We start from the raw sequence: 25,141 nt of genomic DNA, 5'->3' as shown, positions 1-25,141 counted from the left end.
GGCTCCTGTCCATGTCTCTCTGACTGCCTGGGCACTTTGGCAGGTGGTGAAGAGACAGATGGTTGCTCTTCGGTGCTCTGACCCTGAGAGGATGCGGAAGTAATTGAAGTCGATGCGTTAGCTGCCATCCATCCGACAACGGCTTCAATTTGTTCCTCCCGCAGCAGTGGGGTACGTTGAGGTCCTACAAAGCTGCGCATAAAGGACTGTTGCCTGCTAAAACTGGGGGATGCTGATCCACTGGTGCCCGCAGCAGGCCCAGAATCCCCACGTCCTCTACCTGTAGAATCCCCACGTCCTCTCCCTGCAGAATCCCCACGTCCTCTCCCTGCTGAAACTCCACGCCCACGCCCACGCCCCCGCGCCTTACTCCCTGCCTTCTTCATCTTGCAAGACTGCTTAAGATAGGCAAAAAAGGACAAAGGGGGGCCTTAGTGTGCTTATTCCTGAACAGCTGGTTACAGGTACAAGAAACACTAATTTTATGAAGTGTGTGTGTGTGGACTAGACTTTAATAGGAGCTGATGTGGCCTACACAAGTTCAAAATGTAGTGTTTGGTGAACTTTTTATGTGGTTTCTTTGTTTGAAACAAACTCAAAGTATGAGAACAAAGAATTGAAACTGATAGTATCACCAACTTTTTGGAGCTATTACAATGCAGGCAGGTAACCTACAATGCAAAAGATGAGGCTACAAAAAAATTGGGTAATACTAATCTGGCTGCGCCGGCAGGGCACAAGCCAGAAAAAAAGGCTCCTCTATCTACTCCTATATAGTGTTTGCAACCAACCAATGTTGATGGATACGGATGGATGCACACTAATAGGAGAAGAAAAAATGAGCTGCACTCAGAGACAAATATGTGTGAGGCAGTGACGCACGTTGAGCGTCCTACAACCAGACGTAGCTGCAGGACACTCTACTCAGCGTGAGCTGCACTCACACACAGTCAGAGACCTCTCAGACAGCCGTCAACAGTGCAGCTAAGTGGGCACTGGCACTGACAGGCTGCAGAAAGGCTCCGCTGTGTACTCCTATATAGTGTTTGCAACCACCGTAGATGGAGACGGATGGATGCACACTAATAGAAGAAAAAATGAGCTGCACTCAAATAAAAATATGTGTGAGGCAGTGACGCACGCTGAGCGTCCTACAGCCAGACGTAGCTGCAGGACACACTACTCAGCGTGAGCTGCACTCACACACAGTCAGAGACCTCTCAGACAGCCGTGAACAGTGCAGCAAAGTGGACACTAGCACTGAAAGGCTGCAGAAAGGCTCCGCTGTCTACTACTAGTGTTTGCAACCAACGTATATGGATACGGATGGAAGCACACTAGATTGAAATTATTTAAAAAATGCAGCTCAAAAAATAAAAGATGTATGAGGCAGCAGTGATCACACTGGGTGGCCTACAGCCTGACGTGGCTGCAGGACCCACTCCACAGCGTGAGCTGCACTCACACAGCCCTTGCAGACAGCTGTGAAAACAGCGCTGCTAGGGAAAAGCAAGCTACAGTGGTGGTTTATGTAGCCTGGATAAAGCACAATATTGTTTTTAGAATCGCTATTTCTAACTGTCCCTCACAGTCTTCTACAGCAGCCTGTCCCTAACTGAATTCACAGCAGAGTGACCAGAAATGGCGGCTGCGGTGGCTTTTATAGTGCATCATGACATCATTTCGGCAGCCAATCACAGCCATGCCAATAGTTAACATGCCTACATGCCTAACAGGATGTGCCCACACTTCGGAGGATTCCCATTGGCTTAATCAAAGCAAGCAGGCTCATAGCATGATGGGAACTTCCTATTCCGATTCCGATCCCGGAATCCGATATGAAAAAAGTATCGGAATTAAGTATCGGAATTCCGATACCGCTGATATCGGCCGATACCCGATACTTGCGGTATCGGAATGCTCAACACTAATGATAAGGTTAGATTTGTTACAGATTACCACGCACAATCAGCCCGGGTAAGGGAGGCCTTGTCTAAATCATGGCCTATACTTAGAGCCGATCCCATTTTTTCTAAATATATCTAAAAAAAAACAGCTATTTCCAACAGACGCACTAAAAATTTGCGTGATCTGTTGGTTAGGAGCCACTATGTCGGGGTTTCCAAACCAACATTTCTAAATAGTGGTGCTGGCTTTAGGGGTGGATGTTTTCCTTGTGGTCGTTGTGTTGCATGTCCCAACATTGAAAGATGTAACACCTTCCATAATGCTGATAGATCTAGGACATATGACATTAGGAAGAGGATTACGTGTGATACTCGTAATGTCATTTACTTTGCTATGTGTCCCTGCGGATTGATCTATGTTGGTTTGACCACGCGTCCCTTCAAGGTTCGCGTGAGAGAACATATTCTAGGCATCTCAGCTGCCGCCGACCACAAGGATGCATCCTCCCTGAAGACTCTACCAAGGCATTTCTGGCTGTGTCACTCCTGTGATGCCTCCCTTCTCCGTGTCAGAGGTATCGATTGCATTGATGCTTCTCAGCGGGGGGGTAGGACGTCGCAGAGGTTAGCACAGCTAGAATCCCGTTGGATCTGGACTCTTAATACACTTCACCCTCACGGACTGAAAGAATATAATAGTTTTGTCCCATTTTTGTGAGACCGGTTGCCGGCTTCTGAGTCATATTACGATTGGTGAATTTCGGCTTCAATTTTATTGTTTTTTATTTCTGTTTTTTTTAGATGTGATGTTTCTTTTGATCCTTCTCCTTCGTGGCCATCAATTGTTTTGTGGAGGTCCAATTGTTTGCATCATGATATCGGCGGAGATCAATATCCTTCACTACAAAGTTGGGAGACCGGCTTCAATCAACTTATGATATATAAAAATAAAAATTATTTGTTTTTTTCTTGTTTTCTCAGCTTTGTGGGTCTGATTAATCTAGAATTACGTTGTAGATTTTGCAAGCAATGGATGCGTGGGTTGTCTTGTTTTTTCAATAAACATTGTAATTTACATTTCGTAGGCATTCTCGGCCGTTTAGATATATGAAGTGATTTTGTTGTAAACATACTCATGTTTCTTCATGTATTGGTATGACTATTGATTGATATTTTCTACTTTTGGTGATATTGTGGTGGGTTGCTTCAATTACCCACCACTATGAGGATGAAATTTATTTATTTTATTTGCTGTTATTTTGTATCCTTAAGTTACGCCTATGTAGAATGTCTGTGTGGGTTATATTTATAATCCATCACTTTGAGGTCTTATTTAGTTATATTTTTGATCTGGTAATGTAAACTCTGTGCCATTATATATGTATTGAAAAATATATACAAAAAATCTTCTTGGCCATGCTACGTTATATCTAATGTATGCTTATGTCTTGTATTTATTAATGTTTTTTTACTTTTCCCGTTATTGTTTTTCCCTCACTCCTGCCCTTTTTCATTATGGCCGATTATTCTTCTTTGTTCTGCGCACGCGCGTTGTTGGTCGTCATGTCCTGCGCTCTCCATTTCCTTGTGACACCGGATCACGTGGGGCCCGCGTGTTTCCGGGTTACATCGGAGCGGTGGCGTGGTCCTGATTTGATTGACAACTGACGCGTCTGCGGGACTTCCTATTAGCGCGCTATATAAACTAACACACGGCGCCTTTTGGCCACGCCCCCTGAGGAAGGAGCACAGAGCTCCGAAACGCGCATCGGGTGACGCTGGCACATCTCCTGCCTTCATCCCCTCTCTGCATTACCGTTTTGCCTTATTAGGTATGTTCATCTATCTATACTGAGAGTTTATGGAGTGTTTCTTTATGTCAGCATTGATTTGTGTCACTTTATTTATTACCATGATCTATTTATCTATGACATGGGGTTACCTATGTGTGTGCTCAAACATTATACCTCTTAGTCATGATTTACATTTCATTGAGATGTCCGCAGCAAGTGTCAGCGACTTGGGCTTTTAGCCAACTTTCACATTGTGGTGATTCGTTCCTTCATCTGTATGTCTTTTACAATAAAGAATTTTTTATGGATACTTTATAATAATTTTGGACTTGTGGTCGCTCTTTTTTCTGTGTGTTTTGAGTTTATGTTTGCGATTAGTCCATATTTTGGTCCATTATCCTGGCATCATATTTATTTAGCATTGGCTTTATGCATTTATATATTATGATATTGATGCGTTTGTTGAATTGTCTTTTCATCTTTTTTGCTGTGTTTTGCACAGGTGCTTGGTATTTCAACAAAATGGACTACAAAGCCAAGGAAAAGACTTGGCAGAATCAACTTGAACAGGTGTTTGGTGGAAACACCAGTGACTCACAGCCGACTAACAGCTCTAATTGGGACGGTCAATTCTCTGTATTGAAAAATAATCTAGTAAAAAGAACCAAAATTTGGTGGAATCGGGCATTTTTAGAAAAATATATATCCCTTAAATATATACCTAGGGGTTTACGTATTCGGACCATTCCAGCCTTCCCTGTGGAGGACGAGTCCTTTGTCTTGCAGTGGGAGGAGGCGTGTAACAAATGTTCCTTTACAATGATGCAGTTATTAATAGATCTAAATTCTAGTTCTATTGTTTCTTTGGATTCTGTGATTGATTCATCTCTTGCTGAATTTAAAACTCAATGTCCTTCTGAAATATTTAAAAATTTTGAAGGTCAATTAGAAAAAGCATTAGATATAGTAGTCAAAAAAATTAATGAGACCCAAACGTCAAAATTTAATCGTGACATAAGAGACTATCAGACCAATAATGTCTTTTTTTGGAAGAAGCCTACGTCCATATCTGGATATCCTAAACGTATCCCTTCAGTTACATCGGCTTCATCTATCAGTGATTTATCTGATTCAGCCTCTATATCTATGACAACAAGGTCTGGTGGTAGCTCTAGACGGACGCGTGAAAGGAATTTCCATCCATACAGGAGATATGGTCATAGGTCACCAGAAAATGTCAAAAACGATAAAAAGGTAATTATAAAAGACAACAATATTATTAATTTGAGTGACCATATTTTTTCTGATACAGATCTGATTTTATTGAGTAAGGGTTTATCCTTCTCACCATCTACCAAGTTTGACACATTTTCTGTTATAAAAGACTTGCATATCTTTGCGCGTTCTTTATTATTTAAAAAAAATTTTCATGATGGTAACGCGCATGCTCTATTTCCAACAGAGGAGGAACAATCCGCTCTGAAAATACTCGAGGAATTATCCATTGAACATCAAACACCAATTGAGGGTAAGATACCCCCATCGATTCGATCACGCTCCAAGAGATTCCCCCCCTGTCATCTTGTACAAATATTGAGTTATTTGTTCAGGTGGTTACTAACGACCTGATGCAGATACCAAAAATGATTCCACATGATAATTTGACTAGTGGAGAACGCGAGCGTTTGAAAGCTCTTAAAGAGTTAAATGATATAGTATTGAAACTGGCCGACAAGGGGGGGAACATTGTCATCTGGCCGAAGAGCATGTATGAAAAAGAAGCTTTTCGTCAGCTTAATGATAAAGCATGCTATAAAAGGCTTTCTTTCAACCCCTTGTCGGCCTATACTGCCCAACTTAATGCCATTATTGATAGGGCATTGAGTGAGGGTATCATTGAGAAAGAACTCGCTACAGCACTCCATGTTGTGGAACCTACGATCTCCACACTGTATTTATTACCTAAATTATATAAAAATAAGGAATGTCCACCTGGACAACCAATTATTTCAGGAGCGGGGAATTTCTTGGAGCGTGTCAATCGGTGGTTGGATTCTATTTTGCAACCCTTTGTTGAGAGTCTTCCTTCATTCTTGAAGGACACAGGGGCATTTCTTAGACTTACTGATGATCTACATATTGATCAGGATACTATTTTGGTTGTGGCGGATGTGGAATCCTTATATACCAGCATTAGGCATTCCGATGGCCTTAAAGCTGTCAAATACTATCTCAGTATGTCTAACCTTCCCTGTGCCTTCCAGAACTTTGTGTTGGAGACCCTGGATTTTTCTTTGACCCATAATTTCTTTATTTTTAAGGGGTCCTTCTACCTACAGCTCCAGGGAACAGCTATGGGGGCCTCCTTTGCGCCCGCCTACGCAAACCTGTTCCTGGGGCTGTGGGAGAGGGACCTCTCCCTGTCAGATCATGGTTCGTCGATGGACCGTGTCCTTTTTTGGGCGCGGTACATCGACGATATTTTCATGATCTGGCAGGGGCCCGTGAATTTCCTTCAGGATTTTATGCAATCATTGAATGTCAATGATATGAACATTCGCGTTACCTATCAATATGACAGTAATGTGGTCGAATTTCTGGATGTTACTCTTAAACGTGGTGATGGTAATGTCCTACAGACGGACATATTTAGAAAACCAACATCAACTAATTCTTTGCTGCACGCCTCCTCTGCACATCCAAGACATGTGATCCAATCTGTGCCCATAGGACAATTCTTACGATTACGTAAAATCTGTTCCACGGATATTGACTTTGAACTACAAGCAGAGGACCTTAAAAAACGATTTTATGAGCGTGGATATAGCCGTCGTATGGTGAAACGCGCTTATAATCGCGCTAAACACTCTCGACGGTATGATCTGTTATATAAATCAGAGGTGCGACAAATTGATGATAAGGTTAGATTTGTTACAGATTACCACGCACAATCAGCCCGGGTAAGGGAGGCCTTGTCTAAATCATGGCCTATACTTAGAGCCGATCCTATTCTTTCTAAATATATCTCAAAAAAACCAGCTATTTCCAACAGATGCGCTAAAAATTTGCGTGATCTGTTGGTTAGGAGCCACTATGTCGGGGTTTCCAAACCAACATTTCTAAATAGTGGTGCTGGCTTTAGGGGTGGATGTTTTCCTTGTGGTCGTTGTGTTGCATGTCCCAACATTGAAAGATGTAACACCTTCCATAATGCTGATAGATCTAGGACATATGACATTAGGAAGAGGATTACGTGTGATACTCGTAATGTCATTTACTTTGCTATGTGTCCCTGCGGATTGATCTATGTTGGTTTGACCACGCGTCCCTTCAAGGTTCGCGTGAGAGAACATATTCTAGGCATCTCAGCTGCCGCCGACCACAAGGATGCATCCTCCCTGAAGACTCTACCAAGGCATTTCTGGCTGTGTCACTCCTGTGATGCCTCCCTTCTCCGTGTCAGAGGTATCGATTGCATTGATGCTTCTCAGCGGGGGGGTAGGACGTCGCAGAGGTTAGCACAGCTAGAATCCCGTTGGATCTGGACTCTTAATACACTTCACCCTCACGGACTGAACGAATATAATAGTTTTGTCCCATTTTTGTGAGACCGGTTGCCGGCTTCTGAGTCATATTACGATTGGTGAATTTTGGCTTCAATTTTATTGTTTTTTATTTCTGTTTTTTTTAGATGTGATGTTTCTTTTGATCCTTCTCCTTCGTGGCCATCAATTGTTTTGTGGATGTCCAATTGTTTGCATCATGACATCGGCGGAGATCAATATCCTTCACTACAAAGTTGGGAGACCGGCTTCAATCAACTTATGATATAAAAAAATAAAAATTATTTGTTTTTTTCTTGTTTTCTCAGCTTTGTGGGTCTGATTAATCTATAATTACGTTGTAGATTTTGCAAGCAATGGATGCGTGGGTTGTCTTGTTTTTTCAATAAACATTGTAATTTACATTTCGTAGGCATTCTCGGCCGTTTAGATATATGAAGTGATTTTGTTGTAAACATACTCATGTTTCTTCATGTATTGGTATGACTATTGATTGATATTTTCTACTTTTGGTGATATTGTGGTGGGTTGCTTCAATTACCCACCACTATGAGGATGAAATTTATTATTTTTATTTGCTGTTATTTTGTATCCTTAAGTTATGCCTATGTAGAATGTCTGTGTGGGTTATATTTATAATCCATCACTTTGAGGTCTTATTTAGTTATATTTTTGATCTGGTAATGTAAACTCTGTGCCATTATATATGTATTGAAAAATATATACAAAAAATCTTCTTGGCCATGCTACGTTATATCTAATGTATGCTTATGTCTTGTATTTATTAATGTTTTTTTACTTTTCCCGTTATTGTTTTTCCCTCACTCCTGCCCTTTTTCATTATGGCCGATTATTCTTCTTTGTTCTGCGCACGCGCGTTGTTGGTCGTCATGTCCTGCGCTCTCCATTTCCTTGTGACACCGGATCACGTGGGGCCCGCGTGTTTCCAGGTTACATCGGAGCGGTGGCGTGGTCCTGATTTGATTGACAACTGACGCGTCTGCGGGACTTCCTATTAGCGCGCTATATAAACTAACACACGGCGCCTTTTGGCCACGCCCCCTGAGGAAGGAGCACAGAGCTCCGAAACGCGCATCGGGTGACGCTGGCACATCTCCTGCCTTCATCCCCTCTCTGCATTACCGTTTTGCCTTATTAGGTATGTTCATCTATATATACTGAAAGTTTATGGAGTGTTTCTTTATGTCAGCATTGATTTGTGCCACTTTATTTATTACCATGATCTATTTATCTATGACATGGGGTTACCTATGTGTGTGCTCAAACATTATACCTCTTAGTCATGATTTATATTTCATTGAGATGTCCGCAGCAAGTGTCAGCGACTTGGGCTTTTAGCCAACTTTCACATTGTGGTGATTCGTTCCTTCATCTGTATGTCTTTTACAATAAAGAATTTTTTATGGATACTTTATAATAATTCTGGACTTGTGGTCGCTCTTTTTTCTGTGTGTTTTGAGTTTATGTTTGCGATTAGTCCATATTTTGGTCCATTATCCTGGCATCATATTTATTTAGCATTGGCTTTATGCATTTATATATTATGATATTGATGCCTTTGTTGAATTGTCTTTTCATCTTTCTTGCTGTGTTTTGCACAGGTGCTTGGTATTTCAACAAAATGGACTACAAAGCCAAGGAAAAGACTTGGCAGAATCAACTTGAACAGGTGTTTGGTGGAAACACCAGTGACTCACAGCCGACTAACAGCTCTAATTGGGACGGTCAATTCTCTGTATTGAAAAATAATCTAGTAAAAAGAACCAAAATTTGGTGGAATCGGGCATTTTTAGAAAAATATATATCCCTTAAATATATACCTAGGGGTTTACGTATTCGGACCATTCCAGCCTTCCCTGTGGAGGACGAGTCCTTTGTCTTGCAGTGGGAGGAGGCGTGTAACAAATGTTCCTTTACAATGATGCAGTTATTAATAGATCTAAATTCTAGTTCTATTGTTTCTTTGGATTCTGTGATTGATTCATCTCTTGCTGAATTTAAAACTCAATGTCCTTCTGAAATATTTAAAAATTTTGAAGGTCAATTAGAAAAAGCATTAGATATAGTAGTCAAAAAAATTAATGAGACCCAAACGTCAAAATTTAATCGTGACATAAGAGACTATCAGACCAATAATGTCTTTTTTTGGAAGAAGCCTACGTCCATATCTGGATATCCTAAACGTATCCCTTCAGTTACATCGGCTTCATCTATCAGTGATTTATCTGATTCAGCCTCTATATCTATGACAACAAGGTCTGGTGGTAGCTCTAGACGGACGCGTGAAAGGAATTTCCATCCATACAGGAGATATGGTCGTAGGTCACCAGAAAATGTCAAAAACGATAAAAAGGTAATTATAAAAGACAACAATATTATTAATTTGAGTGACCATATTTTTTCTGATACAGATCTGATTTTATTGAGTAAGGGTTTATCCTTCTCACCATCTACCAAGTTTGACACATTTTCTGTTATAAAAGACTTGCATATCTTTGCGCGTTCTTTATTATTTAAAAAATTTTTTCATGATGGTAACGCGCATGCTCTATTTCCAACAGAGGAGGAACAATCCACTCTGAAAATACTCGAGGAATTATCCATTGAACATCAAACACTAATTGAGGGTAAGATACCCCCATCGATTCGATCACGCTCCAAGAGATTCCCCCCCCTGTCATCTTGTACAAATATTGAGTTATTTGTTCAGGTGGTTACTAACGACCTGATGCAGATACCAAAAATGATTCCACATGATAATTTGACTAGTGGAGAACGCGAGCGTTTGAAAGCTCTTAAAGAGTTAAATGATATAGTATTGAAACTGGCCGACAAGGGGGGGAACATTGTCATCTGGCCGAAGAGCATGTATGAAAAAGAAGCTTTTCGTCAGCTTAATGATAAAGCATGCTATAAAAGGCTTTCTTTCAACCCCTTGTCGGCCTATACTGCCCAACTTAATGCCATTATTGATAGGGCATTGAGTGAGGGTATCATTGAGAAAGAACTCGCTACAGCACTCCATGTTGTGAAACCTACGATCTCCACACTGTATTTATTACCTAAATTACATAAAAATAAGGAATGTCCACCTGGACGACCAATTATTTCAGGAGCGGGGAATTTCTTGGAGCGTGTCAATCGGTGGTTGGATTCTACTTTGCAACCCTTTGTTGAGAGTCTTCCTTCATTCTTGAAGGACACAGGGGCATTTCTTAGACTTACTGATGATCTACATATTGATCAGGATACTATTTTGGTTGTGGCGGATGTGGAATCCTTATATACCAGCATTAGGCATTCCGATGGCCTTAAAGCTGTCAAATACTATCTCAGTATGTCTAACCTTCCCTGTGCCTTCCAGAACTTTTTGTTGGAGACCCTGGATTTTTCTTTGACCCATAATTTCTTTATTTTTAAGGGGTCCTTCTACCTACAGCTCCAGGGAACAGCTATGGGGGCCTCCTTTGCGCCCGCCTACGCCAACCTGTTCTTGGGGCTGTGGGAGAGGGACCTCTCCCTGTCAGATCATGGTTCGTCGATGGACCGCGTCCTTTTTTGGGCGCGGTACATCGACGATATTTTCATGATCTGGCAGGGGCCCGTGAATTTCCTTCAGGATTTTATGCAATCATTGAATGTCAATGATATGAACATTCGCGTTACCTATCAATATGACAGTAATGTGGTCGAATTTCTGGATGTTACTCTTAAACGTGGTGATGGTAATGTCCTACAGACGGACATATTTAGAAAACCAACATCAACTAATTCTTTGCTGCACGCCTCCTCTGCACATCCAAGACATGTGATCCAATCTGTGCCCATAGGACAATTCTTACGATTACGTAAAATCTGTTCCACGGATATTGACTTTGAACTACAAGCAGAGGACCTTAAAAAACGATTTTATGAGCGTGGATATAGCCGTCGTATGGTGAAACGCGCTTATAATCGCGCTATACACTCTCGACGGTATGATCTGTTATATAAATCAGAGGTGCGACAAATTGATGATAAGGTTAGATTTGTTACAGATTACCACGCACAATCAGCCCGGGTAAGGGAGGCCTTGTCTAAATCATGGCCTATACTTAGAGCCGATCCTATTCTTTCTAAATATATCTAAAAAAAACAGCTATTTCCAACAGACGCGCTAAAAATTTGCGTGATCTGTTGGTTAGGAGCCACTATGTCGGGGTTTCCAAACCAACATTTCTAAATAGTGGTGCTGGCTTTAGGGGTGGATGTTTTCCTTGTGGTCGTTGTGTTGCATGTCCCAACATTGAAAGATGTAACACCTTCTGATAGATGCTGATAGATCTAGGACATATGACATTAGGAAGAGGATTGCGTGTGATACTCGTAATGTCATTTACTTTGCTATGTGTCCCTGCAGATTGATCTATGTTGGTTTGACCACGCGTCCCTTCAAGGTTCGCGTGAGAGAACATATTCTAGGCATCTCAGCTGCCGCCGACCACAAGGATGCATCCTCCCTGAAGACTCTACCAAGGCATTTCTGGCTGTGTCACTCCTGTGATGCCTCCCTTCTCCGTGTCAGAGGTATCGATTGCATTGATGCTTCTCAGCGGGGGGGTAGGACGTCGCAGAGGTTAGCACAGCTAGAATCCCATTGGATCTGGACTCTTAATACACTTCACCCTCACGGACTGAACGAATATAATAGTTTTGTCCCATTTTTGTGAGACCGGTTGCCGGCTTCTGAGTCATATTACGATTGGTGAATTTTGGCTTCAATTTTATTGTTTTTTATTTCTGTTTTTTTTAGATGTGATGTTTCTTTTGATCCTTCTCCTTCGTGGCCATCAATTGTTTTGTGGAGGTCCAATTGTTTGCATCATGATATCGGCGGAGATCAATATCCTTCACTACAAAGTTGGGAGACCGGCTTCAATCAACTTATGATATAAAAAAATAAAAATTATTAGTTTTTTTCTTGTTTTCTCAGCTTTGTGGGTCTGATTAATCTATAATTACTTTGTAGATTTTGCAAGCAATGGATGCGTGGGTTGTCTTGTTTTTTCAATAAACATTGTAATTTACATTTCGTAGGCATTCTCGGCCGTTTAGATATATGAAGTGATTTTGTTGTAAACATACTCATGTTTCTTCATGTATTGGTATGACTATTGATTGATATTTTCTACTTTTGGTGATATTGTGGTGGGTTGCTTCAATTACCCACCACTATGAGGATGAAATTTATTATTTTTATTTGCTGTTATTTTGTATCCTTAAGTTACGCCTATGTAGAATGTCTGTGTGGGTTATATTTATAATCCATCACTTTGAGGTCTTATTTAGTTATATTTTTGATCTGGTAATGTAAACTCTGTGCCATTATATATGTATTGAAAAATATATACAAAAAATCTTCTTGGCCATGCTACGTTATATCTAATGTATGCTTACGTCTTGTATTTATTAATGTTTTTTTACTTTTCCCGTTATTGTTTTTCCCTCACTCCTGCCCTTTTTCATTATGGCCGATTATGCTTCTTTGTTCTGCGCACGCGCGTTGTTGGTCGTCATGTCCTGCGCTCTCCATTTCCTTGTGACACCGGATCACGTGGGGCCCGCGTGTTTCCGGGTTACATCGGAGCGGTGGCGTGGTCCTGATTTGATTGACAACTGACGCGTCTGCGGGACTTCCTATTAGCGCGCTATATAAACTAACACATGGCGCCTTTTGGCCACGCCCCCTTAGGAAGGAGCACAGAGCTCCGAAAGAATTTTTTATGGATACTTTATAATAATTCTGGACTTGTGGTCGCTCTTTTTTCTGTGTGTTTTGAGTTTATGTTTGCGATTAGTCCATATTTTGGTCCATTATCCTGGCATCATATTTATTTAGCATTGGCTTTATGCATTTATATATTATGATATTGATGCGTTTGTTGAATTGTCTTTTCAGGTCTCTTAACCCTGCAGCGCCCGCCCAGAAGCCTAAGCACCCAATCAGCCAGCAGCATGGGGTATATCAGGCGTCTCCAGCATGGTGGAGACGCCTGATTATCATGTGCCTTTCCGTGCGGTATCCTGGCCTAGTGTTTAGGGGTTTCCCCTTCATACTCTCTCTCCTTCCCGTACTCCGCTCTCAGTACCCAGTCCTGTACTCCGTGTCTTCATTCTGTACTCTGCTCTCTGTGCCCAGTGCTGTACTCCGTGTCTCCATCCCTTACTCCGCTCTCAGTGCCCAGTCCTGTACTCCGTGTCTCCGTCCCGTACTCCGCTCTCAGTGCCCAGTCCTGTACTCCGTGTCCCCGTCCTGTACTCCATTCTGTACTTCCTACTCTGTTCTGTATTCCATTCTCAGTCCTGTACCCCTCACTCAGTCCTTTGAGCCGCCCCTCTTGGTTCTAGCAGTCACGGCATCTGTCTTCTGAGGGCCTGCCCCTAACGGCCCCTGTATAGGGGTCAGCACCACATGGCGCGCTCGCCCCCGGGAGCTCCAGTGCCGCGATCATGAGGGTCCACTCTCGGACGTAACCTTCCTGGCCGTCATAGAATGCCCACTTCATGGCCAACAATTCCCGATTCCCCACATCATAGTTGCGTTCAGATGGGGAGAACTTTCGGGAAAAGAAGGCACAGGGATTCATTTTAGAAGTCACCGTATCTTTTTGGGGAGAAAACGGCTCCTGCACCAATCTCCGAAGCATCTACCTCTACCTGAAATGGAAGTGAGACATCAGGTTGCCATAAAACCGGAGCAGAAGTGAACCTCTGCTTCAGCTCCTGAAATGCCAAACAGCCTCTGGAGACCAATTCAGCACATCAGCACCCTTCTTGGTCAGATCAGTCAGTGGTTTGGCAATACTAGAAAAATTAGCTATAAATTTACGACAAAAATTAGCAAAACTCAAAAACTTCTGGAGAGCCTTCAAAGAAGTGGGCTGAACCCAATCATAAATGGTCTGTACCTTGGCCGGGTCCATTTCAATAGTTGACGGAGACAAAATAAATCCCAAAAATGAAATCCTCTGTACATCAAAAAGGCATTTCGATCCCTTAACATACAGGGAATTCTCCCTCAAAATCCGGAACACAATCCGAACATGTTCCACATGAGAATCCCAATCACTGGAAAAGTTCAGAATATCATCCAAATAGATGATCAAAAAGTTATCCACAAAGTCCCGGAAAATATAATTCATGAAGGATTGGAAGACAGAAGGGGCATTAGTGAGCCCAAAAGGCATCACCAGGTACTCAAAATGTCCCTCTGGAGTATTAAACACTGTCTTCCATTCATCCCCATGCTTGATGCGAATAAGATTATATGCCCCCCTGATGTCAAGCTTAGTAAACCAGCAGGCACCTTTAACTCTGGAGAATAAATCAGAAATCAGGGGTAACGGATACTGATATTTAACCGTAATCTTGTTAAGGGAACGATAGTCAATACAAGGCCTTAATGAACCATCTTTCTTAGCCACGAAAAAAACCCAGCACCTAAGGGTGAAGAGGATGGTCTAATATGACCCTTCTCCAGCGACTCCTTAATATAAGATCGCATAGCCTTGTGTTCAGGTACAGATAAGTTGAAAAGCCGACCCTTGGGAAATTTACACCCAGGTCTCAACTCAATTGCACAGTCATAACTCCTATGAGGAGGCAGGGACACAGACTTACTCTCACTAAATACATCATAAAAATCAGCCAAATAGTCAGGAACATCATGAGCCTGGGGAGAGGTGGAGAAAACAGGAGTGTCACCAAGAGCACACCGACAGCCCCAACTCACCACAGACACAGATTTCCAATCCAAAACTGGATTATGGATTTGCAACCAGGGAAAACCCAGAACAATAGTATCATGCAAATTATGCAGTACCAAAAATCTACAATTTTCTTGGTGGTCTGGGGCGACCCGCATTATCATCTGGGTCCAAAACTGAGGTTTATTCTCCGCCAAAGGAGTGGCATCAATACCCCTCAAAGGAATAGGCGTCCAAGAGATAACATGGGAAAACCACAACGATAAGCAAAATCCAAATCCATCAGATTCAAAGCCGCTCCTGAATCCACAAAAGCCTTGGCGGAAAATGTGGATAAGGAGCAGATCAGAGTAATTGCCAAAAGAAACTTAGGTTGTACGCCACCCACAGCAAATGTGTGTGCAAAACGTTTCTCTCGTTTAGGGGAGACAGAAATAATATGAGAGGCATCTCCACAGAAAAAACACAGCTTATTACACCTTCTATACTCCTGACGTTGCACCCTAGACAAAACTCTATCACATTGCATAGGTTTAGACATTTGTTGAAAAGGTGGCAACACCTCTCGTGTAGTTTTACGTTCACGTAAACGCCGATCAACTTGAATGGCTAATGACATAGAATCGTCAAGACCAGAGGGAACAGGAAATCCCACCATAATATCTTTTACGGTTTCTGATAAACCCTTGCGAAAGAGAGCTGCCAAGACACCATCATTCCATGTAGTAAGGACCGCACACTTTCGGAATTTTTGACAGTATAACTGCAGAATCCTGACCCTGGTTCAATGCCAATAGGGCTTTCTCAGCTTGATCAACAGCATTAGGTTCATCATACAACAACCCCAAGGCTTGAAAAAAAGCATCCACATTAGTCAGAATAGGATTTTGAGGTGTCAAAGAAAATGCCCAATCCTGGGGATCGCTGCGCAGCAAGGAGATGACAATTTTAACCTGCTGCGCAGAGCTCCCCGATGCGTTAGGCTTCAAGGCAAGAAATAATTTACAATTATTCTTAAAATTCAAAAATTTAGACCGATCCCCAGAAAACACATCAGGAGTAGGGATTTTTGGTTCAACAGCATGTGACTGAACGAGATAGGCGGAAATTCCCCACACTTCAGCAGCGAGCTGCTCCACACGATCAGACAATTGCTTAATCTCCATTAAGGAAAAAATCCTCCTACGGCCCCAGAGAAAAAGAGGAAAAAATACATATAAAAAAAAATTCTGACACTTTTTTTTTTTTACAACTTTTTCTTCCTGCTTTTGAGTACCCTAGAATCTGCGGTATGGCTGGTGATTCTGTTATGATTGAGTCACCGAAGAGGAAAAACAAAAACAAGCTAAGCCACAGAAAACCAGAGAGGTTGGTAACTAAGCGGATTGCAGACCCCTGATCCTATCCACACCACTAGCAGTAGCCATGGAGCGTGCCTACGAAGATCCTAGACGCCTTGTCACTTCCAGAGAACTAAATAAGCCTAAAGCAAGAAAAGGGGAAATCTAAACTGCCCCAGAGCAGACCCCAAAGCAATAGAGAGCCCCCAAACATGTATTGTCGGTGAGACAAGATGAAAACACAAACACAGATAGAAAAATAGGCTGAGCAAACGATGGGGCACACACTAACTAGAAAGGACAGGAAAGGAAAGATGCTGTCTGCAATCACGCACAAAACCATGCCAAAAAATGTCCAACACTTTCTGATAACAAAAACCCTGAAGTCGCTAGACTTCAATTCCCTATATCAGCACTCTGGTATATTCTGAAGACAGAGCAAAAAGAGACCAATCTGATCAGGGACAAAAAGCAAACTGGCATAAACAGAGACATAAGAATGGAAATTCAGCACAGCCCCAACAGGGGCTGGCTGACCACAAAAACTGAGTAAACCAGACCAAATCTCATGTAAAAAAATAGCAGAGCACACTTAGCTTGAGAAGGCAGGAACAGAACTGGAAACCAGAACCTCAGAGCAGGAAAAAAAAATCACCAGCACAAAATTAGGGAGTCGGCTGTCTTAAATCCAGTCAGAGACTCCTGATGTCCACTCACAGTCCTCCTCCTCAGGTGGCAGGTCTCTGCCATTTAGATCAGCTTCATTACCTACTGTCACCACTAGAGGGAGCCTGGATGGAGAACTCACGACTCCTCTGTCAACACAGCCAGCTCCACCACCCTCACCAGAAGCCTGAGGTAAACCAGAAAATGAGTTCACAACAGGATACCCTAGAGCCATTGTTGAACAATCTTATCAACATGCCCTCTCCAAAGACAGGAATTCTCTTTTACAAACTCGAGACATCGGCCCCACGGGGGTCTCTGATGTGACAAGGATCATAGGAACTTTTGATTGTCAGAATAAGAGAGTTAGGGGTATTCTCAATAAACATTGGGATATTTTAACATCTGACTCAGACCTCAATGGCATTGTAGGTCCACGCCCAATGATCACCTTTAGAAAGGGGCATTCTATTAAAGACAGCCTGATACATAGTTTCTTCAGGAGACCTACACCCACTGGGACATGGCTGAACCGTAAAACCTGTGGTTTTTTAAGTGTGGGGAGTATGCAAATTGTAAATTTATGAGATCATGCAAATTTTTCATCAGCTCCCATAATAGAAAAAAGTTCCATCATAGAGATTTTTCAAATTGCAAAACCCCTGGTGTGATATATATGGCTACATGCAGTTGCCCGCATGATTATGTAGGGATAGCTTCTAGGGAATTCCAATGTAGAGTGGGTGAACATGCTGGTGACATCAGGCATAATCATGATACCCCTCTGGCAAAACACATTCATGAGAGACATGGAGGTAATATGGAGGAGTTTCGGTTTTGTGTCATTGAGGTGGTGAAAAGGAACCCTAGGGGAGGCAATTTTGACAAATTATTGTTGCACTTGATGCCTCAATTCAACTGTTTTTGCTGTGTGTTACCCTAGCTTTTGAAACTATTTTGCTGTTTAAAAATAAAACTACAGGCCACATATTTTACAGTGTGGTATCTCCGTCAAACACCTGATCTATACATGGACTACAAATTATGGCATTTCAGGCCTACAATGAACTGTTTTTGCTGTGTGCTACCCACGTTATTGACACTATTTTGCTGTAAAAAAAATAAAGCTACAGGCCACATATTTTACAGTGTGGTATAGCCGTCACACGCCTCATCTATCTCTGGGCTACAAATTGTGGCATTTGAGGCCTCTATTCAACTGTTTTTCCTGTGTCTTAGCCTAGTTATTGACACCAGTTTGCTGAAAAAAAAAAATTGTTACCTACAGGCCAGATATTTTAAACTGTGGTTTTACCACACACGGATCACATATAAGTTTCCTCCAAATTCAGCCATTTGTAGTGAACATGGAAAATATTGTAGTCTATTTAAAATAGGCAAGGTGCATGGCAAGGGACAAGGAAGTGGACGTGATGGTGATGGTGCATGCAGAGGTCGAGGCCATGGCCGTGGGCAAGCTGAAAATTGTCCACAATAAACACCCACATCTTGCTCAACCTTCCTGACTCAATTACTAGGGGACTGCAGCAGGACACCACTATTGAACCCAGAGCAGTGTCAAAAGGTTGTTGGTTGGATAGCAAATAATGCTTCCAGTCACTTTGCCATCACCACCAACACCCTGACTTCCACATGGTCAATGTGCTTGAAAAAGGTCTTCGGACCGAAACGTCGCCACAGGAGGCAGAATAAAATGTAAGGCTTTTTTCACCATTGTCTGAGGCACAGTCTTTTTTGTCTATTCCACATGGTCAAGTCTGAGTAGCCATGTGTCTGGACTGCATATTCCTCACCCTGATAATCCATCCCCAGCAGCCTCTTTTTCACCCGGTGTGCCGTCCTGGCATTACATAAGCTCGTGTCCCACAACATTACCCATGTCCTTAACAATGCTGTTATTGGGAAAGTCCACATAACTACAGACACATGGACAAGTGCTTGTGGGTAGGGACGGTACATCTCGCTGATGGCACATTGGGTTGACATAGTGTAAGCCATGACCCAGTCGGACCTTGGGATGGAACATGTCCTCCCAACGCCGAGGATTTCGGGCCCTATGTCAATCAGGGTTACCCCCACAGTCTACAGCTTCTGCACCTCCTCCTCCTCTACAGCCTCAATCTCTGAATTGACCACATCAGTCACAAGCTGGAAGCACTGCCCTGCAGCACTCCCTCAGCCAAGTGGCAACAGGCTGTGCTGAAGCTAATATGCTTAGGTGGCAAACCTCACAATGCTGAAGAATTGTGGACAGCTCTGGAAGAGCAGGCAGATCTGTGGCTGACACCACTGAACCTACAGCCAGGCATGATCGTGTGTGACAATGGCTGGAACCTGATTGCAGCTCTGAGGCGAGGCAAGCTCAAACACATAACATGCCTGGCCCATGTGCTTAACCTTGCTGTTCAACGGTTTCTTAAAAGCTTCCCAGAGCTTCCGGATCTGCTTGTGAAAGTATTCCGCCTGTGTGTCCATTTTAGAAAGTCAGCTACAGCTTCAGCTGCCCTTGCCATGCTTCAGCAATGTTTGCAGCTTCTGGCTCATTGACTGGTGTGTGATGTCCTCATGCATTGGAACTCTACACTGCATATGTTGGAAAGGATTTGTGAGCAAAAGAGGGCAATTGTTGACTACCAGCATCAACAAGGCCATCTGTATTCATTTCAGACTCCATACATAAGACCTCAGGAGTGGACATGGATGTCAGACATATGTACCATCCTGCAAAACTTTGAGGACTCCACCGAGATGGTGAGCGATGATGATGCCAAAATTAGCATCACCATCCTGCTTCTCTGTGTTCTGAAAATCTCTCTGCTTACAATGAAAGAGGATTGCAGGTGTGGCACAATGAGATGGAGCAAGGAACCATATAGTGTGAATTCACCCAGCCCAGCCTCATGTCATCACAGTGTGGATTGGTTCACATTAAGGAATTGGAGGAGGATGAAGAACAGGAGCTACTTTCATGCGCTATAGACGGTACTACAAGCACAACTGTCATACCTTCTGTTCAGCGTGGATGGCCTGAGGATAGGGAGGAGGAGGAGAGCATGGTCAGTCGTTCTTTTGGTGAGGACATGGAATTCTTGCCTGTTAGCAGTCTGGCACACATGGCTGATTTTATGTTGTGCTGCCTTTCCCATGACCCTTGCATTCTTCAAATTTTGGGTGACAGTCATTACTGATTGGTGACACTTTTGGAAATGCTGGCGGCTGAGGTAACAGTTCGCTGCTCAACCAAGGACTACAGGCCAGAGAGACACAACTTCAATCCAGCAGAGGCAGGGGAACACTGGCAAAGTGGTGGGAGAGTTTTCTTAGACCCTCCCATTGCACTGGCCCTGAGACGCGGGTACTCTAAAAAGAAGTGCAAAATTTTGTAAGATGCTGAGGGAGAACCTTACTGACCATACCAATGTCCTCTGTGATTCCTCTGGGCCTTTTAATTATTGGGTATCCAAGCTGGACACATGTCATGAACTGTCTCTATATGCCTTGAAGGTCCTGGCTTGCCCGGCTGCTAGCGTCTTTTCTGAGCTGGTTTTTAGTGCCGCTGGTGGAATTATAACTGATAAGCGCATCCGCCTGTCAACTGAAAATGCTGACAGGCTGACTATTATAAAAATGAACAAGTCCTGGATTGGGCCAGACTTCTCTACACCACCGAATGATAACAGCAAAACATAGCCTCAAATCCAGTGTAATTTCTTGGGAGGTATATTCCCATGCACATTTTCACATCCACACATGGGTATACACTTCCTGATTTTGCCTATTTGCTGTTATTCTCCTCCTCATCCTCATCAGCCACCACCACTAGATCACAATGGTGACTGTGGTTTGTGATGCAATAGCCACATTATTGTGTTAAAGGGTTTTTTTGATGCCTGTAAAAAGTTTTTTTACACATTATGTTGATGTGTATCCCCAGGGGGAAATATTTGTCAGCCTATACACTTAGTGTATGCAAATTACAACAATAGGAGACCTGCTCCTTTAAATTGTTAAAAGATTTTTAGGAGGCCATCCTCCACGTCTCTTCCGACACCACAAAATGCACAATAATTCTGCCACAAATTGGGACTGAAGTCTGATGCACATGCCATCTAACACATTATTTGCACCATGTTCAACAGGGGGGGCATGGCTTATCATGTTTTACCTGTAAATGGGGTTGGTTCAAGATACTTTGCAAACTTTATTGTTCTATTGCACATAAAATGTTGTGCTAAGCAATGGTCTAATATTAAGTTATGCAAGGGATGATGTAAAGTTAACCATGTGTCTATGGTTATATTAAATTTGCCATCCAACACGCACCACTGTGATAAATATGGAGAATTTTCAGACTATCAAGTCTATAAAAAGTTTAGTCAAGAATAGTAGTGTTCCTTCATTAAGAAATGTTTTATAGATTTATGTTATCCGGAAGGTCCATGAATTGTGTAAATCAAAGCTTGACAGACTAGTCCACTAAAAAAGCATTTTTTGCTTCCACTTGCAGAATCTAATTTTTATTCTTGTTCAATTATAAAAAATAATGATTTTGCGAGTTTACAAGAAAAGAAACAACAAAGTCTATAGCTACCTTTCATATAGACCTGAAATATTTTACGAGCATTCTGTATTTATAAAACTTTTTATTCAGAAGCGTTCTATCTATGAGAAACATTACAGATTTACTTTGAGTAAAAAAGTATCCCTGTGGGAATATAGATGTGAATACTGTGCAGTATATTTCCACATTAATTACTAATCATTACAAAATGGAAATTACCAATTAGCACTAAATGCAACTTACTTTATTACTTGTGACTTGTGAATTTAGCACATTAGCTCATTATAATTACTAAATCCTACACTATTTAGCACAGAAATAAACAGAGTTTCATTCCTTGTGTTTACAGTTGAATAAGAAATGTTTTAATTAGAATAAAGAAGCATATAAAGGTACTTGAAAGTTTGTGAACCCTTCAGAATTTTCCATATTTCAACATAAATGTTTCCTAAAGCTACATAATGCCTAAAAGTAGTTAACCCTCCGTCAGGCGCAATAGATCTGACAGGCACACAGTAATTAGTTTCACTTCTCTCTCCTTGCCCACTTATCAGAAAACCCCACCCCTCCTAGTTATCTCCTGACTCTACAGGCTCTGTGAAACCTGATATCACAGTGACTCAGCAGACCTTCTAGTGAGCAGATATCAACACTTTGGCTTCTCAGGCACATTGCGCCTGATTTCAACACAAATTGAAAGGTTAGTATTTTCTTTTTTATTCATCACGATTGTGTATTTAGCTTGTTTTATGAAGGATTAATGCTAAGTTAGTGTACATAAGTACTGTTTTCTTAGACAAAAGGAGGGTGGCTTCTAAGGCACATTGCGCCCTAACACATACTCTTTCTCTCTTGCTTCAGATTTTCTGCTGCAATGGCCAGAAAACAGTATGATTCATCTAAACCCCTTCATTTAGAAGAAATGAAGATTTTTTTGTTAGAAGTTGATGAGGAAGAACCAGCAGTAACTGAGGATTTAGAGGAATCTAGTGACATTTCATCTGAAGATGAGGTAGCAGAATGTAACACTGATTCTGGAACAGAGCAGGATGGTGATGACACTGATACAGAGGAAACAGACACAGATCTAGCTTATTATTTGGGCAAAGATAAAAATACAAAGGACGTCCCAAGGACGTTCCAGAACAAACACCGACTCTACCACCTTCTAAAAGACGCAGTTGTACTACCTGCTCATTTGTATCTGGTTTCAGAAGGCTTTCTAAATATGACTGCAAAATATGTAAAGAATCAATCTGCCTTTCCCATGCAACTTTCGTCTGCCAGCCTTGCTTTTCTAAGTGTACCTGTGCTGCTTCTGCTGCAATTGAAACCACTGAAGATGAGTAGAAAATAATTAAGTAACATCTAAGTGCAATATCCTTTAAGTTTTTTTCCATAATTTTATATTTAAGCAATAGTTAAGTAAAGATAACTGGAGCCTATTTGGCGGTACTACCGAAAAGTGGTACTTTTAGTTTTAATAAGTTTATGGTTAATAAATGTTTTTTTTTGCATCTGATTTGGTGTAATCTCTTTTAATACATTCCTATGAAGGTCACTGACTACTTCTATAGTCCTGAAATTGAAATATGTAGCTACTATAGGTGGTTTTCTGACCTGTGCTTGTCAGGCACATTGCGCATGAACTGAGGAGAATCTATATTGCGCCTGACGGAGGGTTAAACAAAACCAACAAGTTAAACAAATAAGTAAAAAATCAAAGATTGTCATTTTTTATTGCTGAAAATCAAGCAATATCAGGTGTCTATGTGTGGCAAAAATATATGTAAACCCTTCCTTACAGCATCTGGTGTGACCCCCTTGTGCAGCAATAACTGCATCTAAACAATTTTGGCAATTGTTGATTAGTTCTGCACATGGACTTTGAGGAATTTTATCCCATTCCTCCTTTCAAAAAAGCTTTTGGGGTTTTCCAGTATATAGCACCCCCAAAGTGACTTCAAACCTAAATTGGTCCCTCAAAAAAATAAATTTTGTAAATTTCCTTGAAAAAATGAAAAATTACTGCTACATTTTTAATTTCCTAAAAGGCTAACAAAATAAAATTGCATTTTTTTACATTTTTGTCAAATTTCTGATATTTTTTAAATATAAACACAAAACATATCAACCTAAATTTACCATTATCATAAGTTATAATGTGCCATGAGAAAACATTCTCAAAATTACTGGGATTTGTTGAATCGTTCCAGAGTTATCACCACATAAAGTGACACTGGTCAGAATTTAAAAAATTGGCCACGCCCCTAAGGGGTTAATTGACCCACACTTCACAACAATGTATAATGACCCACGCTAGCTTTTAAAACAGTATAATGGCTTCCACACAGCCCTCCACACAGTATGATGGACCCCACACAAACCTTCGACCTGTATAATTGCTTGCATACAGAATAATGGCCTTCACATAGCCCTGCATTAAGCATTAAAGCTCCCACATAGCCCTCCAATATTATAATGACCCCCACATAACACTCCATATTGCATAATGGGCCCATAGTCCTCCATATAGTATACTGCACCCTGCAATCCTTCATATAGCATAATGCACTCTTCATAGTTCAGCATATAGTATAATAAATTCCCCATACTCCTCTATAAAGCATAATGCACCCCACATAGATCTCCATAAAGCATAGTGCCCTACCCATAGTACTCCGTATAGTATAATGGACTCCCCAAAGTCCTACATTTAGTAAAATACACCCCCATAGTCCTCCGTATAGTGTATTGCACTCCCAATAGTCCTTCATGCAGTACTGTATAATGCACTCGTAGTCATTCACACAGTACAATGCACTCCTCATAGTCCTCCATATAGTTTGAGCACTCCCCATAGTCCTCCATATGGTATGATGTACCCCAGAGTTCTCTAATCAATATACTTTACTCCCCATAATCCTCCACAAAGTATAATGCACTCCCAATAATTTTCTATACAGTATAATGCACTCTCCATACTCCTCCATATATTCTACATCTTTGGCATGGTACAGCTCATAGAGTCCCACAGCTTTCAGTGTAATTTCTATGCTGATGACACACAAATCTACCTCTCTGGACCTGATATCAAAGAATCATAGATTGAAAGAGCTGGAAGGGACCGCAAGGGTCATCGTGTACAACCCACTGCTCAATTCAGCACAAGATTCACTAAACCATCTCAGACAGATGTTTGTCCAGCCTCTGTTTGAAGACTTCGATTGATGAAGAGCTAACCACCTCTCGTGGAAGTCTCTTCCACTCATTGAGCACCCTCACTGTCAAAAAGTTTTACTAATATCTAATCTGTATCGCCTCCCTTTCAGTTTCATTTTCATTCCATTGCTTCTTGTGTTTCCATGTGCAAATGAGAAGAATGATCCCTCTACACTGTGAAATCCCTTCAGATATTTGAATACAGCAATTAAGTCTCCTCTTAGCTTTCTTTTTTGTAAGCTGAACATTCCCAGATCCTTTATCCGGTCCTCGAAGGTTATATTTTTCAGTACACTTATCAT

At 41.6% G+C, this 25,141-nt stretch overlaps 1 long non-coding RNA gene across 1 annotated transcript; it reads left to right on the top strand.

Annotated features, from left to right (window-relative positions):
• Window positions 1-22,088: 22,088 nt before the first annotated feature.
• On the top strand, window positions 22,089-23,139 carry LOC141089230 (uncharacterized). Its single transcript, XR_012232215.1, has 2 exons — window positions 22,089-22,317; window positions 22,479-23,139. It is a non-coding gene; the product is annotated as an uncharacterized lncRNA (long non-coding RNA).
• Window positions 23,140-25,141: the final 2,002 nt, after the last annotated feature.

This window comes from Dendrobates tinctorius, unplaced genomic scaffold, assembly GCF_039654945.1.
Source record: "Dendrobates tinctorius isolate UK_male_01 unplaced genomic scaffold, ASM3965494v1 ptg000044l, whole genome shotgun sequence".
NCBI classification, from domain to species: domain Eukaryota; kingdom Metazoa; phylum Chordata; class Amphibia; order Anura; family Dendrobatidae; genus Dendrobates; species Dendrobates tinctorius.
This window is presented reverse-complemented; position numbering and strand designations above follow the sequence as displayed.